At 37.9% G+C, this 18,768-nt stretch overlaps 2 long non-coding RNA genes across 3 annotated transcripts; both read left to right on the top strand.

Moving 5' to 3' along the window:
• Positions 1-7,666: 7,666 nt before the first annotated feature.
• Positions 7,667-9,872, top strand: LOC149051321 (uncharacterized). Its single transcript, XR_016184707.1, has 3 exons — positions 7,667-7,874; positions 8,291-8,359; positions 9,679-9,872. It is a non-coding gene; the product is annotated as an uncharacterized LOC149051321 (long non-coding RNA).
• A 3,774-nt stretch (positions 9,873-13,646) lies between these two features.
• On the top strand, positions 13,647-17,968 carry LOC113669798 (uncharacterized). Of its 2 annotated transcripts, none has more exons than XR_016184719.1 (3): positions 13,647-13,741; positions 16,206-16,269; positions 16,949-17,968. It is a non-coding gene; the product is annotated as an uncharacterized LOC113669798 (long non-coding RNA). The 2 variants fall into 2 exon arrangements; XR_016184720.1 differs by having other exon boundaries at positions 17,120-17,567.
• The last annotated feature ends 800 nt before the right edge of the window (positions 17,969-18,768 follow it).

Here is an 18,768-nt window from a genome sequence, read left to right as displayed (position 1 = left end):
TGTCCTTCGGGAAAAAATTCGTTTGCACGCTAGTTTCACTAAAATCCTAGCAAACTATATATCAGAAGAAGCTTCATGAATGCAGTTTACAGTAAAAATAGACTTAAAGCAACCTTTCTTTGAGGGAAGTGTCAGGATCTGGTAAGGCGTGAAACGACCCAAGGGTCTTCTATTGAATTTATCGGGTATGGGATGCTGTAGCACGAGCCAATTGGCTGCACAGTCTTATTTATAAGGTGTCATTCAACAAAAGTGTAGTGATATTCTGATTGGTTTTATAGAGCAGGAGTTAACTGTTGTATTCCAGCACTGTTAATTTCCAGCCCCACACCGCTGTTCTCAGTTTCTCAGCAGGGTTTACTGTTGTATTCCAGCACTGTTAATTTCCAGCCCCACACAGCTGCTCTGAGATCACCAGCAAGGAATAAATATTATTTTCCTGTACTTACTTGTATTTTCAGTTGCATACTATTCTTCCCACATTTCCTAGTAAATTAACCTATATTTAGTGGACACTTCTATATCACAGACACTGGGGGAGGTTCTCAGAGGGGTTAACTTAGATACTTTTATAATTATAGAAGTGATAGCTTTCACTGCAATTTAAAGTGATTTTTTAAATACAGTTAACTTCTCCACTAATCACACAACACCTGTGCAAAGCATGTCAATTATAAATAACAAATATGGAGAGTTGCAAATTACTTTCAATACTTTATAGTGCAAGCAATGTGTTCCTTATCATCAATTTTCCAGTGTTTTCTTTCCATTTACAGACTCGAGAGGCTGCAATAAAACAACAAATTCAAACAATTTTACCTTAATACTTAAAGCAAGAAACCACAAGACTAAACAACAAGTGTAGAAACTTAGACATACTTAGGCTAAAACTCTGATTCAAAAATAAAAAATTTCCCCCCCCCCCCTGCAAAAAAAATTGTACCACTGTCTTTGATACCATCCTGTTACTCTCCTATTTTTTTTTTACTTTTCCTTGCTTTTAATTTGTAAACACATATCATGCTTCTTCTCAATGGGGAGAGTTTTCAAGAAAACCTAAATAGTGAAAGAGTATTGGCAAGAAAGATAACCAATTAGCAGTGGTATCGAATTAGAGCTTGGAGCAATTAACTGACCTGAATGACTGCTACACCCCATTCTTTTTCCCCAGGTCTATGTGAAATAGATTTTGAGCACAGAATGCAATACCTCACCAAACATTTGCCAGGATGACTCACTTAAAAGTGTGCATGATTATCATCTCTTGCGTAGATATCACACTTCACTTCAATGTTTTTATTACTACACATATGGGGGCTTTGGTAAAATTGTGGAAAGGAGGGACAACGTTTGAGCAGCTGAAGGGACCAAAATGACAGGGTGGCAGCCATTTATTCCCACTTGGATGGCAAAGTCTGGGGAACCTTTCCCTGGAAATTTAAAAGTTTGGATGTCCAAAAGGGTCCATTTTAGGTCACTATTTCCCAAGTTGGCTAAAAATTATAGCTGCTACGAGGGAGAGCATTGACACTGAATTAATGAATAGAGTAGCTTCTACATAACTAACTAGTATATAAACATTATACATAGCAATGTTGTCTCTGTGATGATGTCTGTGTCATCTTGCTTAATTTTTACTTTTTCCTTGCTCAAAAAATGAAATTGTATTGAGGATGACATTAGATTTTGGGGTACGGTGCTGTGATTTCTAACACAGTATCTTTAATGCCATTACTGATGGCAAAGGAGTTAATTAGTACTTCAATGATAAATGTAGAGCATGGCAATCAATGAAACGATCAATGTCTAACCATGAAATAGCTCTTTTTCAGTGACAAGTTCACAAAATTAATATTGGTGAAGGTTACTATATAATAATAATTACTGTAAACCACCATATGAAAAAACATGGCAACTAGTACATTCAACCAGAACTCTTTGCACAAGAAAATCCTGGAACCACTCATAAAAACAAGCAGTAAAGGTCTGAAAAATTTAAACCTTGCATACATAATGTTGTTGTTTTGTGAAATGTTGCTTTCTACAAGTGCCTTAGCCTAAGAGTAATGGTAGAATGTAAAGGTGCCATCTTTGTCTGTGAGTGGATTGAATCTATTGGGTGATCACCAGAAAAAATAGTAATATTGATGAAAATAAAATGAGGGTTTAGTATAGATATGCTGTGGTTTAGTATAGGTATGCTGTGGTTTAGTATAGGTATGCTGTGGTTTAGTTTTATCCTCAGTTTAATTCTTTTACTTTTAACCCTTTAACACCCAGAAGTGACTGACATGTAACTTCTCCCTATGATATCCAAAGGTTTCTGGGAAATGATTAATGAGAATACTCAAACCTATCAGGAAAAAGTTTTTATCTTGATCTTACACCAAATTCTCGTAACTAAGATACAAGGAATTGTGTAGCAGCAATAGGAGAGAATTAACAATCAGATCTCAGGAATTGACGGGTCAATAGAGGCCAAATTGATAGTGACACATCATCTCATCATAACTTAGGCTCTTTCTTAACACAAAATGCTTTTTTCATTTGTATCATTAGCAAAACCAAAGGAAAATGATGTTTTATACGAAGGACAAAAATTAAGCACAACATATACCTTTTTATAACAAGTGCATAATTTGCCAAGAAAATGTTTACAATAGAGCTAATACCACCTCATCGGAACTTTTGTTTGCTTTGCTTTGCTGCTGGTTCTTATCCATGCCTGTATGAATGAAATTAAGGAAGAGTGAAAGGATTGGTATTTTCTACGCAAAGATAGTTGCAGAGAGTTTCTCCACTGATATATGGATCACCAAACGCTCACAATGACCACTAACAAGACCAAGTTCTTGCTAACACATGAAGGAGCAATAATTGCTAATAATAGGCAATGGTCTGTATTGAATTAAGTATTCATTAAGTATTCATTTCGGCATGAAATAGTGTTTATTTCATTTTAATGTTTGTACCACATAGCTGAAATAGTATGTCGAATGTGGTAACATATAACATACATATATGTTATTTGCCGGCTGGGAGGTCCGTATGGTGAAAAACTGTGACCGAGGTCTTGAAAATACTGCCCGAGGCCGTAGGCCGAGGGCAGCATTTTCAAGACCGAGGTCACAGTTTTTCACCATACGGACCGACCCTTAGCCGGTAAATAACATATTTATTGTTTTTAAACTTGACGAAATTCTTTCCGAAAGAACCCGAATGATTTATGGCCGTAAATACGGCAAGATCTTCCATAAGCTGAAAAATTTTTGAGTGAGTAAATAGTAGTTAAAATAGAGGTGATGCAAATTTAAGAGAGATGCCTCAGCGAAACATTTTCATTTCCGTAACGATAAAGGTGATTTAAAAGGCTTCCAAACAAACTTTGAAATATTATTTTTACAAGTATCTGTCACAATCTGACACCTGTCAATTAGAGAGCGCGCAAGAAAAAAAAAGCGTAGGAACATTTGAAAACCAACAGAACTAGTTTGGCAAGGACTGTCACGACAATGTTTTCTTCAAAATCAGTCAATGATCTAACGGAAAGTATTATTCACTCTCATCGACCATTTGTTCATGTACGAAGATTTACCTCTGTTCATTAAGTAAACAGCGAGGAAAGTAATTGTGAGTAAATTCAATTTTTTTATTTTGAAGTTGTGAGAGTTTGCTCGTTTGTTTGCTGTAATGGCGTGTTTAACTCTGATCTTTCCTTCACAAAAACTAAATTCGAACGGCACACTCCGACGAGACCCAAGGGAATATCTTGCGGCCTTTTATCAAAAAATTCCTTCAATTTCTGTTGTGCAATTTAAGGTACAAATGTCCAAATTGAACGGAATTGGAAAGACTCACCAGGAGCGTATATTTGTTGTAGAACTTAAATTAAAACTTCGCTCGCTCTTTCACTATGAACAAATTGCTCGAGAAAATTCAGATATTAAATGAATGAAAGTTCCATCGTTCAGTTTAACTGTAACCAAATACCTCACGTTTCAACTTTCTGGGTACTTTTTGTGAACGATTAAAATGAATTGCAGACGGTTTTTAGGCCGCTTGTCAACCAACGTAATGACACTATTGTTTATACAAATTCATTCTGAAACCAATATTTTTCTGTCAACCAAAGTGATTTCATAGAGAGAAAAGAGAGTATTCATAGGTTATTTATCGGCTTGAGGTAGTGACCGACGTGTTTGCTTAAAAATACTGCCCAGCCGGAAAACGAGGTATATTTATGAAAAATGACAACGAAAGTTGGGATGTACTCGGCGACTCACGAGAGCGTTACCGTGGCCCGTGGGCAGAGATAGGAAAATACTGACCGGGTAAAGAACCAATCAGATTGCAAGATTCGTTACCGTGCCCTCTAAAAAAACAATAAATATTATTATCATATTCCATATAATTTAGCACAAGGAGCTTTATTCTAAATAGATCAAAAGAAAGAAAGTGGCATATGTCAGCCACTGATTTAAATAGAAAAGCACATATTATTATAAGAGATAAGATTATAAGAGTAATTTTGCTGCAAATCTGTCCCTTCTGGTTGAGCAAAGAGAATGATTTAATGCATTGTAACCCAACTGTTACTTGCTGGAGAGCATTCCTTTATGAAAGAGAACAGATCTTCATCATATGTGTTAGCAGTTTATAAGTTAACTTTCCAGGATATGTGATGTTTGACTTCAACCATACCAGAGGTTGAATTTTTGCGTAGTCCCATACATTTACAATGATTACATGTCTTCTACTGTATCCATAATAGCGGAGCTTGCGTAGCCCCATAATTTTACAAAATAGTAGTGACCCATCAAGCCGAAAAAAATTTGGATGTACGACCGTACGACCGTACGACCGTACAAGGTGCTACTTTTAACATGCGTGGCCAACTGTACCGCGGACACGCCAACGGCACGGCTTTGTCCAGTTGTCCAGTGGTCAGTGCACTGGGCTCCGAGTCGGACGAACTAGGTTCTAGTCCAGGCCGAGGTAAGGCGTTGTGCCCTTGGGACGTGCGGGGAAAAAAAGTGCAAGCTCCGCTTTTAGGCTTGGCTAAATCTATATATTAGCCATCATTGTAGACACTATGAGATTGCTACCTGTAACATAATATAAATTATTATGAGGCTGGAGGAGAACTAAAAAGTTTTGGTCATTGAAACACCGAGATCTGTCCTGTTTTTTAATTGCGTGACATCTAGTTTTGCATGTCCCACGCAAAATAAAAAAATCAGCTCTCGACACAGAAGGATTCAATGAATCCAGGTTAGTAGTAACTCGCACGCTTTACCATGCAGTCACATGAAATCTACAGTATTTAGCCCAAAACTTGAACGTGATCTTTGAAGAATGGTTATAATATTTAAATTTAACAAAAATACAAGCATAAAATGCAACCGAAACCTTACCTTACTGTACTAACTCCGACAGAAAAGCGCACTCCAAACCAATAAGGGAAGCCACGAGGCAAAGTCTTCCCAAGCTCTCCATCGTATCAAAGAAAATTTCACTAACACTTCGCACTTAAAAACGCAACCAGAATCTTAATCTTTCACCAATCCGAACTGTTCCAAAAGGCATCAAGGATAGCCCATGAAATTCTCAAACTTCGAGCGCGGAAAACTTCAAGATCGTCTCACAATTTTGCATTGCATCCCTCCCCTAGTTGGGAAGTAGTGACACGCAGAAGACACGCTCACAACGCACTATGATTGGAAGAAACAAAACTGCATTCTATTGGTTATTAGGTGTGAGGACATAACTACAACGGAAGACATAACTGCAACGCTACATATGCATTGTAAGACAAGTCGAGGAGATGTTTGTGGGGAACCTGGCACTAATTATCAGTACCAGACATTGGACAGACCTCTCGCTGGCTCGTGGTCCCGAAGGCCTCATACGTTTGCGCGGGCAAAGAAGGACTCGTGACCAAATGCCAATGATGAGGTCTCGACCAAACAACGTCTGCGAAGGAGACTACAAAGAGTGTTGCATCAGTGCAGCTTATTATTATAGACCGCAAAAAACCTGTGCCTGAGTTTACTTCGGATAAATTGAAAGTTTTTTTAATTTGCTCTCCATTGAACGATATTTTTGTTAGAATCTTTTGAATAGTAATCATCTTTTTCGTGTACAAAAATGTGAACGTCAGTTACTTAGTGGCTTATGTTAATTAACCAACCATCAAAACAAAATGCTTGCATGCATTGCATGCCTATGTTTACACACTTCGTGGCCAAGAGCAGAAGAATCTCGTTTTACTGCGTCGTCTGACGAAACGCTTGATGCGATAAACGATCTGTTAGCCTGCAGGCTTGCCCTCATAAGTGCTATCGTGGACGTGAATAAGACGTATATTGATCTTATATATTTGCTTCAACTCTTGAAAATTAACTTGTAATTTCCTATGCATTACAATATCAATGCATTTTTAATGTCCAACAAACAGATACAGAAGACCAAGCTTTTTAGACATTTTGTGTTTTATTGATAGAACACCAAGTTCTCTCAACTGATTTAAGTGGCTATAAGGGAGAATTTCTCATTTGATCTTGAGGGTTTAAGAGTGAAGTTTGGCTCTCGTTGAATTTTACGACTAACTTTGGCCTTACTAGCAACAAAAAAAGTTATGCTACTTTTAATTCGGAATTTATGCTTGTGTTTGCTGCTTATTCCCTCCTTTTCAGAGAAAATTAAGTCAGAAACCTTATTCATTGATGTCTACTATAAGCTGCCACGAATCTCCCATGGCTCATTAGTAGAGCGTCCGAACACAGGCAGACCACACTATGTGTTCGTGGTCAATAATTGTCGACATGAGACAAACAAAATCTATAAGGGTAATGAATAAAGCTCTCAAAATTACCTATCTAAATTACATCTCGGTTTGAAGATCTCAGTTAAGTTAATGGAATGTTAATCGACGTATTTGTGATATATCTTAACCCTCATGGACTGTTTGAAGCGTCTTTTTACGAAATTACTTCTGGCCAGAGACTGTTAATGGAAAAAAGTGCCGATGTGGGGGTGGGGTCGGGGTGTGGTGGGTCCATAAGAATATTATAGAACCAAAGGGGTGGCTCAGGCATGTTTTATCGCCACACAACCAAAATCCTCCGTACCCCTCCTCCCTCCCAGGCGATGACGACCGTCCCTGAAGATTTCCCTTTTTACCGGCATGCGCAGTCTTGTTCAATGTTACCGGTGGACTTTGAGCTTCTGGAGTCATTGAATACTCTGTCAACGTTAACACCCTCGCAAGGCCAATGTGAAAGGGTGAAGAATTTGTTTGAAATAAAGGACGGTACGAATGTTTTTTGAAAGCTTTGTCTAGAAAATCATCTGGGCTCCATGAGAGATATCGCTTTAAAGAAATACCTTAGCGAGCTACGGGCGGATCACCCTTCGAGTGTGTTGACATATATAAAACACCAAGGGAAATCAGAGAAATCTATGGAAATTATGGATGGAACGCTGACTGAATTATAAAGTTTAAACGCATCTTGGTCTGAAATTCTCATCAAAGGAAATATCCCCTGCAACCGTCGACAAACGAAGTCTGAAGACAAAATACGTTCACAAGCAAGGTATGAACAAAAGTAAAAAAAAAAAGCTTGATCTTAGTGGGGGTGGGGGGGGGGCACTGCTGTTTATCTGTTTCGGCACGTTTTCGTTGCATTCCCTATTCAAATAAGTTTTTTTTTCTTTTGCTTTGATATGGAGCGAGAATGTTAGGATAAAAGAACTTGGACCGAAAGCAGATTGAGGCCAGAATGGCTGAAACTTCCTCGACCCAGTCCCCATTTGTGATGGCATCCTTTACTTCCGAGCTCGTGCGGCCGCTAGAGCTGGGAAAGCAGACTGAGGTGATACCCTACTTGCGCACGTAATCTGGCGAATAAGCGCGTGCATTCCGAAAACAGGATTTCGTTTTCAATTAATGGACGAGGTTAAGATGTACTTTGGTCTTTGGCTCTTAGACGATCGCGGTAACCTACAGTTTTTATTGTATAATTTTGGTGTACAAATTATCCCCTTAAATTGGAGAAATTGAAAAAAAAAATCGAAGGAAAAAAAAAGAGAACAAATAGTGTTCACGAAGCCCGTTACTCGATGATGCAAATAATAACCTTGACAGTAACGACTCGAGGAACGTTTTGAGTCGATGCCGTTTAAAATTCCGTGATTTCTAGTCAAAATACATATCAAATTGTTTCATACGCTCGAGACTTTCTACCTATTAAGATATTTTTATTGCTACTTTGAAAACCTTTGCTTCCAGCAACAGCAAAATTTGCCGTTAACGGATGAAATAACGCGCGTGATCAGTGCCAGTTCAGGCATAACCTGGGTAAAGTTGGCCCTTTATATATCTTAAGCAAGCACTGTGACTTATCTTTTTTATTGCATTTTTCGAAACAGATATGTTAAGGAACCTTTAAGGAAAGTCTAAAAGTAATTGTTCGATAACCTTTTTTTTTTTTCCTGATTAATCACCTTAAAGAGAAAATAAACTCCACGTGGTTTAGTTCCCATAGGGATTATGCGAGTTTTTTGGACACACTAAAGTCAATCTTTGACTGAGATTAAGTTTCATAATTTATGCCACGAGTCGAAAACACCTGCTTGCAAACACTGCAAATAACATGTCACTCGCATCAAACCCCAAGCATTAAATTTTGACGGCTCGTTTACAAACACTTTGCAAAGTTCATCACATCAGTTGCGATGAACATCGATCCCTGCATCACACAAATATTTCAGAATTAATTTAGATCCGTGTTGTTATAAAATCAATTTACTTCACTAAAATCGAAGCAGCCGCAAGCGGCTCGATTTTTTTTTTTCATGCACTCCATGTATGCCAGGTTGCAGTGTTCTGAACATTCGGTGAAAAACGTGACCAAGTCTCGTTTCCACCAAAAGAACACGTGTTCATTGCGTTGCGTGGCTTCTCTCTGAAGGAGGTATTGTTCGCTGTACAAACAGCGGTGACACTTGTCTAGGAAATCTCGTTGACATAGAATTTATTTCCTCTTGAGTCACTCTCGCTGTCCATTAAAAAGGTGTCCTTACTAAATTATGTACACATCCTGTTCTTCAATGTTCGTATAATGAAATATTTTTCAAGGAAAAATGTGCTATTTCTGTCCACCTGAGTCTGTCCAAGGACTTTTTTTCTCTTTTACTTACTAAATGCTCTTGCAATATGAATAAAAAAAAAATAAATTAAAAAAAATAATATATATATATATATATATATATATACACACACACCGGACGAAAGAAAGCTGTGGAAAAAACCATTCTTTTGCTCACTACATGCTCTTGCAATATTAATAAAAATGTATATACAATTCCAATGAAGTGAAAATGCAGCCTCTATTGTCATTTATATGATAGGTTGAACTATACACGCAATTTGATTGGTTCTTACCAGTGATCTATCGGAGAGCAGACGTATAAATGACTTTTTCATAACAACATGTCTTTTTATCGTGTAAATCGAATAGACTCAAAGGCAAATGGCCTCGATTTTTCTCGTTCTTGCGAGTCCAATCCGCTTTGTTCCTGCCTAAGAAACTCTGTGGGATAGTAGTGCGGGCTCATTTCCGAACATCAATCTATTAACCTGAAAAGCTCCATTGTGTTTCTACGGGTTTCTTGCAGCTTGAGATGAAACTAACGAAAGCGGAGCCGGAAAGCCAGCGTGAAAGCTCTTATTGAACTTTGCTAGGCCGAAGCTAGGCCGCGAGAGACTAAGGAGAGGTGGTCGGACGATACATCAAATAGTAAACTGGTACCGAGATCCTTCGGAACGCACCTTAACATTCTGCTACCAATACTTCATCGGATCAGGAAAAAGTTTTACTCACAATATATGACTAATTATCTAAGATAACAAAAGTTACGAAGACGCGAAAACTAAGCTTAGCAAAAAATGAAAGCCACGAACAAAAAACAACTACGTAGTAACTTGTTCGCAATTTGTAATCATTGTGTTCGTTTTTCTAAGGCGCTACACTCAGTCTCTTTGACAAGAGGAGTTGAACGAGGTGGGTTTATTCAACAATGTTTTCTACCAGCAGGTTTTGCTTTGAATTACAAACCTTTACCCTTACACATACCGCTTTGTGCGCCGGCTAAGCCAACTGCGGTTGATACACCAGAGAAAATTTTAGGCAGAAAGGAAACTCCTTTTTCAAACCTGCCATATGAAAATAATTTTTTTTGCACAAAAATAATCGAAAACGCTTTCTTTAAACTCTTGAAATAATGAGCGATTTCACCGCAGAACATACAAGGCGGTACCGGAAGTGATATTAATCCAAAAAATATGTTGGTTATTCAGTTCAGTTAAAAAATCTTAATGAACCAAGGCCCTTAATAACGAAGTGTCAGGTTCCCGTGCCTAGTCAAAGTTTGATAAACAAGAACTCGTGGTTTCACGTGACATCGTAAAGATTAAACAGAAAGACAACAGAGGAAAAAAACAAACAGCATCATACATTCTTTGGATTAACAGTAATAATTATATTTCTTTTTGTAATTCTTGATGATAAGACTGAGGTACATCTTGTAAAGCATAGGTATCTAAGCTTGAAGGGGGTGAAATAAGGAGTCAAACGGCAAATGATAAGTTTATTTGATTTTTCTTATTGACTTTTTAAGTTGAATACCTTTGGCGTGATGCAGTTACGATCAAGCCTTCTAGAAGACCACAAGGGCATACCGGAAATAGAATAAAAGACGACAAATTTTGCTAATCGAGGCGGTGGAAACTTTGTGTATTCCTTTAAAAATCAACAATTATTATTTCTCTCGTAATTTTTTAGGAAACGGAACAGTGAAGGACTTTGAACGCCAGAATATGATTTTTTTTAGAAGCAATTGATTGTTGAGGAGTTGTTGCCGTAGCAATAGAGGTATGAAAAATATTGCGTGTGTTGTATCAAGTTTCCTATAATAACAGGATTCATTAAAATCCAGTCGTGAAATAATTCCTTCACATTGTCTATATTACTTAAGATATGAGCAAAGGTCGAAGATTGGCAGATTGATTACTTGTAAGTGTTGAGCACATCACGCACTTTTTTATTGAAGCGCAATTAATGGAAAGGAGGGAGTACCCGTAAGTAACTGGAAGGAATAAGTGGGGGGGGGAGGGGAGGGACTGGTCATTTATTGGGCGAGGGGAGATCTGGCTTAGATCGATTTGAAGGGAGGAGGCGCTAATGACAAGGGGTAACAGGATTTCCGTGTACTAGGTGGAGCCAGAGGCGATCTGCGCATTTCCTGCTGCCATTTGGAGGTATGCCAAGATGTTACATCTAAGATCCATTTTTTTTTATCACTTTTGCGTAACGAAGCAGAAGGTCGAACACAAACGTAAAAACCAGGACTCCTCTCCCCCGTCCTTCCCCCCCCCGCCCTTCCCCGCCCCCAAAGCTTATACCCTGGGGCCTAACGGCAGAGCGCCGCTTTTTCATCATGCCGTCTGACTCATTTTGTTCTGAGAAAAAAAATCAATTATAAAATGTTATCCCTTGCTGATTTAAATCACATGTAATCATTTAAATGTATTTTCGATTAGCTAGCCTGATGTCTCAGCAAAATATCCAATTGTCCTTTGAATTCTTAGTATTATAAGGAATCACTATCAGTATCTGGCTAACTGCCCACCTACCCCTCCCCTAACTCAACAACAGTCAATTGACAATTGACAATGTTAGGTTAGGGGAGGGGTAGGTGGGCAGTTGCCCAGACACTGATATTGATTCATTTTAAGTAATTTTTTTAATTGTAATTTTTCTCAAATTGGTTCAAGTATGATACCATTGTTCTTAGACAGGTCTTGTTAAACAAATGAAAGAACTGTAACGGCCAACATTTTGTTATAAAACTCTTTACTTTTGTAACGACTTTAAATAGTATTAGGCCGGTCGAAAATTCGAAGCGAATTTCTACAGCTGAATAAGAGATGACCCGTTGCCAATCTTTCCGACAGCGACAAAATTGACTGTAAAGAAAGATAATTGAGATTTTTCCACCCATATTCGAAGGCTGCGTTTCACTAAATTTCGAAGCTTTCCGGTTTTTATTAAGCTCAGGATATTGGCACGAATTCATGCTTTATTTCTTCTGAGTATCGTGTTTAACATCCAACACCTAAATTTCCGTTCTTGGTCGTCTGGAGCCACAATCTAACGCGACCCATCCAGACAAGAATGGCGCGCATCATTTCAACAGACTGCTATCTAAATAGATTCCACATTTGAATAGACTTGCTTTCGGTTTCATATGCTTATTAGTTACTTAGCTACAGGAAATCATTTAATAAAATAGCGGTGCTTTGATTCGACTACTTAATTCCGCGGATCTTTTGCAACGCTTAAAAGTAATCAGTTGGGTTTTAATGAAATTTAAAATTGTTTTTAAGCCAGGGAACGCTGGGTTTCGGCGTTTTTCAAACAATGTTGTGGAGAAATGAAAGTATTTCATTTAGCGTGACTTTGTTTCACCTCGGCCGAGAAAGTTACTTCATACTGGATGTACTTTGAACCTTAGAAGAAAACAAGTGTTTGACATTAGGAGTTTAATGTTAATAATTATGCATAGTAATTACGTTTTTCATGATTATTTTCCCTTGAAATTGCGTGATTTCAACGCTTTCACAACTATTTTAAAAGAAACCGCGCGCTGCGCAGTTTTCAAGTATTCCTTCAGTTCTCCGCACTAAATTTCTAATTGAGTCTCAATTTTGAAGGATGCTAAAAACACAGTATAACATTCGTGTCACTTTTGTGTCAATAAAGATGGATAACTCTGTTGATTAGCTTGCATGGCTTCCTAGGCAACCTTGATCAAAGCGATCAAACCAATCATTTTCGACATGTAAGGCAATAAAAATCTGCCACCTCCCTCTTCGTCAACCCCACGCCGTTCCTTACCGGAAGCTTTCTGGTTACGTATTGTTTCAGGAATGGCAGAAACGAGGTCAAGGATCATCATAATCGTAATACGTGGATTTATGTGCACAGGCAGGAAAGTGGAAAATGGCTTTCATCCTTGTTACCAGGAAAAGGAGTTGTCTGTTTTATTTTTCTTTTTCTTTCATTGGTCGCTAGATCGACGCTTGCTTTGAGAGGATTTGGTTGTTTTGGTTTTTTTTTCTCACGCATAAGATTAAGATTACGCAGAGAGGAAGACGCAGAGACAGGTTACCGGTTATTTTCGTCGATTGAACTAAATAAACATCAGTGCCCTCTGAATTCATATTTTGATACGTGTGTTATATGTATACGTTTGCAATCGCCTCCGACACTACCCTTATTGTGACAGATGTCAATCAATGTACCCCTACTAGAAGTGTAGCTGACCTTCGTACATTACACCATACACTGTTAGCTCAATACCTGAACGAAAACCGTGGGTATTGTGCATAAATTATGGTGTCATCGTCAGGTCATTTGCTACGAATTACAGAGCGGTTTATCCTACTCAACAAGGTTTAGAGTCGCCGCGCGAAGCCAAGAAAAATTCGGTTCAAATTTCAAGCATGTTACGTCATCTTATTAATCACGTGCTAGGTCACATGCTCAGTGTGGTAAAATAGAAAGTATAATCAACGATTCATTCTTCTTCAGAAAGGCGTTGGTGCAGGAGACATTTCGCTGAAGCAAATTTATATTACCTTGGGAAAGGCATCATTTTTCGATAAAATCATATCGAGGTGAGCTTAAATTATGTTTAAAAAATCTTCTTATTGCTTTCTGCACTCGGTAGAACGGCATGTCGTGACTGGCCAGGCAAATCGACATTGAAAGAAAGCTTTGACCTGATGGAAATATAACCTAAGTTAGCTTGGCACACCTCAGGCATCATTTGCAGTATTTCGTTACGAATCATCCTAGACCGTTGACTGCCATCATGATTTCGACGATGGGGATTTCTGGTGGCGAAAACTTCAATATTGAAAACAATTTAGGGTCAATATGGTGTATTCCGAAAGTTCGAACATTCAAACACGCGATCAGAAATTTACATATGGGTGCGCCATTATTGAGGATACACGATTAATTTCTATACTCACTCGATTGCCGCCAAAGTATTTACGCGGCGATACAAACCTATAAAGACGAGGAACAAAAGAAAATTTGTAAGACAAGGGAAAGCGAGTGGATTTATCAATATTTCTGTCATCTTGATGTTGAAATCGGCCCGGTTTCGCAACGTGTTCGTAGTAGCATACAATATTACTGTTTTCAGTGTGTAGTTTTGAAATAATTGCAGCTATTCAGCGGAGAAACCAATACTGTTTCTTTATTTATTACTTCACTGTGTACTGTGTATAGTCCCTTTTGATCGCTTCAGTGAGCAATGTGGTAGAAGAAAAGTCTAACCGCTCGCAAGCTTGCGCCCGGCAAAATTGGCGTGGTCGAAGCAACACCCACACACAAAGATCTTTGTAATTTGTAAAATTTATTAAAGTGGCCTTTGTCTGCTTTAATCGAGCTGGCACTTGTATTTTATCGCTTCGATGTCAGCCCTGCCGTAGAGAAGTTTACCAGTGTTACATTGAATTTCGTTCAAATCTGTTGGTAGGAAGCCCGCCTAACCTTTGTCGATCACGGTTCGTTAGATTCAAGCCATGTTTACTTAGCTTTGAAATGACGCATTAGAAAAGCGTCTTTGTTGTCGAATATTTTTGGCGCTCTATAAAAGTTATCTTCTTCAACCTACGGTGATGCTTTGTAGGCTTTGTAATACTTTTTTTCCATCGTATTGTAGAAAGCAAAACAAATCCAGCTTGGGTCAAACCATGTTTCACAATTTCTCAAACACATGCGGTGTGTTTTCGAGGTTATAATTAATCGTTTCTCTTCAAAGTCAAACCTCAACTTCTAGTCAACGTTGGGGCTAGCAGTTCTTTTTATCGTTCCATGTTTTACTTGTGCCCACTATAAAATAAGATTGCTTCATCCTACGGGCTTTTCGGTTACACTTGCACTGAAACTCTCCAAGCGGAAGCAGCATGTCGGCTTTCGCACAATAAATCCTGCTGCGAGGTTGTGTTTCGCCTTTCGTTTTCGATTACCCCGCTGTTTAATATTATTGAATCTAGAACTGGTAGACTGTTAGGAATTTCTGATGAAGATTTGCACAATCTACATACTGAGGCACGTGTTCGTTTTTTCGCCCTGTTTCATAACCTACTTCAGCGAATATTCAAATAACCGAGCTATTTTTCCACGAAAAAAACTTTGATGCGTGGTTTTTTGTTATGACTAGCATCAGCAAAGGCCTCCAAAGTAACTATTCACAAAGTGGTTTGGAAACCGTACAGTAATAATAATGTAAATTTTTGGCAACTTGAAAAGCGTCTTGAAGCGCGGCCAGAAACGAGTGAGTCAGAATTCTTAGTGACAAATAAGTCCTCATGGCAATTTCTTTTAATTTGAAAAGCGAATTTTCCTCATCGGGAAACAAGTTTTTCCTTGAAATGAGAGCGCTTTAATGTAGGAGTTAGGGTTGCCTTTCTCGTTTCTAGGAATATTGTAGTACCTTAATCAAGTAGAGCGTGAAGTTTTGAATAAACGAGACATGCTACGCGTGGGTTGAATAAAGAGACAAATAAACCGCAAGGAAAAAAAAAAGCAGGAATAAGAGGAGGTCCTGTAAACTAACATGGTGCTGCAGATGGCTTTCTGAAGGAGACATGTCCATTTCTATTTTGTTTCCCGAGAATAAAACGCATTGAAATTGTAGTTCTTAAATACAATTAAATTATTCAAGTTTGTGTTATTGGTCGATCGACAAATAAAACAGTTGTAATAAATTTGTCACCGATTTGAAATGATACTTCAATGTGTGGACTACTGTGTTCGGAAGTGTTGATGAATCCGAAACAAGGTTCGGTTGGAATGCCCGTTTGGTGAAAAATGCGTGATCGCGGCTAAACAGAGCAGAAGACTTTAGTGCATTAAATTTCTTTATGTTTATGATAATCCAGCGTAATTAACCTCGTTACTGTTTTCCATGTATTGGCAAGTTTTCTATCTGATGAGATTTTTTAGATAGAATATTAAAAGATGAGTTTTATAAAAACATGCGGAACTGTTATGTTACATGTTAAACTGGATTTCTACAGTAATCACAATCTTATTGAGCAATTTTTTTGTCATTGTATCTTGCAGATGGAAAAGATTGTGATCTTTGCACTCGTTATCCTGTCATGCGGTATGTGATTTAATTTAAGAGGTAAAGGCCCATTTTCAACTTGATGCAACGCGCACCGCGACCCAATTTCCTGTAACACGAAATTCCCAGATCACTAAAAACCTTCTAAAATCGTCTTTCTCAAGAGCCATCCTGGACGTATAGTCACTATTTTACGGTAAATACATTCGCCGGTCGTCATTTTGCAGTTTCCTTACAATATTGTGAATTTTGTCCGGAAGAATCGGAAGAAAATATTTTTAAGTGTCACGCTTGGACCTCTTCGTTCTCTGTGAACAGAGTTGGCGAAAAGGACAACGTTCAAACTTTTTAACTTTCTAGAAACGCTTGAGGATTCTAAATGAAGATAAAATATTTCCAATAAAAATTGATATTTTTGAAAAAGAAATATGGAAAAACATCAGACTGCCGGACGTTTAGTTATTCGAAGACCGCGTCCGGTGGTGTCCGGTGCAAATTTTCTGAGTATAGCGCTTGGATCTCTTCGCACTCTCTGTACAAGGTCAGCGAGAGAGATAACGTTGGCATTTTTTCACTTTCTAGAAGCGCTTGAGGATTGTAAATGCAGGTAGAATATTTCCCAACGAAAAATTGGTATATTTCAAAGAGAAATATGGAGTTATTTGAGGACCGTGTCCAACCGTGTCATTGAAAAGTTTTAAGTGTCAAGCGCTTGAATGGCTTCATACGTTGTATTTAGGGTTAACGAAAAACATCAAGCTCGAAATTTTAGGCTGCCTAGAAACGCTCGAGGATTATAAGTAAAGGTAGAACATTTTCGTATAAATATTTTTTGGATTTCGAAGAGAAATATGGAAAAATATCGGACTGCTGGACGTTAAATAATTTTAAGTTTAGTTATTTATTGCAGGAACCTCAGCGTCATTGACAGTTTGCGTTACAATTCTTATTTGCTGCTTTGCATGGACAACAACCTCGACCATTCTTTCGGGCGCAAGATCTTCTCCACGGGCAGGAAACCTCAACTGACCCTTAGTCCTATTAAACAAGGATGGCAAACCTCAATTTTAAAAAAACCATGAATGACGACAACAACATTTTCACCTTCTTAGTAATGCTCCCAAGGATTTTTGCATTCTTCTTTAGCAACAACCAATCCATAAGCGTTTACTGCCTCGGAATCTACTGAATCAATGGATTCATCTGATTCCATACCGGATTTAAACGTGTAGAACTGTTTTAAACAGAATTATTTTGACAAGTTCTTCAAATTCATCGGAGAAACGAACAGAAGGAATTTTGAGACGTTACAAGGTAAAAATAACTGACCAATCAGAGGTGCTATTTAAACAAAAGCGGTGACTCAAAACAAAAACTAACGACCCGTTGCATCAAGGTTGAAAATGAGCCTTTAAGTCCCATTCAGTGAGGTAAAGAATTTCAAAGGATAAATTTTTTTTCTTCTCCGTTTAGTGGAGCTGGCTTTTTAAGAAAGAAAAGGAAAGTATTCCCTGTTCCATTAGGAGACAATGGATATTGCCAACCCCAAGACAATCTCTGCAGAACTTTTGGTTCTTTAACTCTCTACACCCTTACATCTAAATTCATATTCTTTATACTGTTGTCTATAAATCTCCTAAGGCTGAGGACAAGGAGAATTCGCTGAACAATCTAGAGATTGTTTAGTTGGTGATCATTTCCTTTTATTCTATGACCTTAATGTTTTATTCAGCTGTGATATGCTGGTCATAAGCTTGAACAAAAACAATGACAGTTTCAAAAGCTGAAACAGTTTTAACAGGTTGTTAATATTTTATTGTAGTTGCACTTTCTTTATCTGATTCCCATACAACGACACCAACAGTCCCTACAACACCAGGTAAGATAATTTAACCCTTAAACTACTAGTAGTGATTAACATGTCACTTCTCTCTGTATTATTCATGCTTTATCCAGCAAACGGATAATAGGAATATTTAAACTTTTCAGGTAGAAGTTGGTTGTCTTGATCTAATTTACAAGGAAATGTGTAGCAGTTAGTGGAGAGAATTAATAATCATCTTTGGAATAAAGGGTTAATCATGTGGTTGGCATTTTCTACTTTTAGTATTAGATCTAGAGAACAACTTCTACATGAAAAGATTGAGTATTCTCATTACCTGTTTGCTTGATACTGCATGGATATTAAATGGAGTAGTTGTATTTTACTTACCTAAAGCTATCCATACTCATTCATATAATCAGCATTTGAAAAATTATCAGTAAAAGAGAGAGAAAGTTTGGAAAATCCCCAGAATTTGGGAAGGGAAAAAAAAAAGAATTTTTAAAGTACGCGTGGAGAACCCTTTCACTCAAACCTGAATTTAAAGAGAGAGGAATTTTCAATTATATTTAGTGGATCATTTCACTCATAGTAAGGACCAAATAATACTTTCTGCTTACAATTTTACGCAGAATGCTGATCAGATCAAATTAAAACATCAACTAGGGATTTTACTTCAGAGCTAAAATTATGAGAAATTTACATTAGAGGGGGGCAGAAATCGAAGTTTAGGCTTT

This window comes from Pocillopora damicornis, chromosome 1, assembly GCF_964200805.1.
Source record: "Pocillopora damicornis chromosome 1, jaPocDami1.2, whole genome shotgun sequence".
NCBI classification, from domain to species: Eukaryota; Metazoa; Cnidaria; class Anthozoa; order Scleractinia; family Pocilloporidae; genus Pocillopora; species Pocillopora damicornis.
Note: the sequence above shows the minus strand (reverse complement) of the source record. Positions and strands in the feature narration are given on the sequence as shown.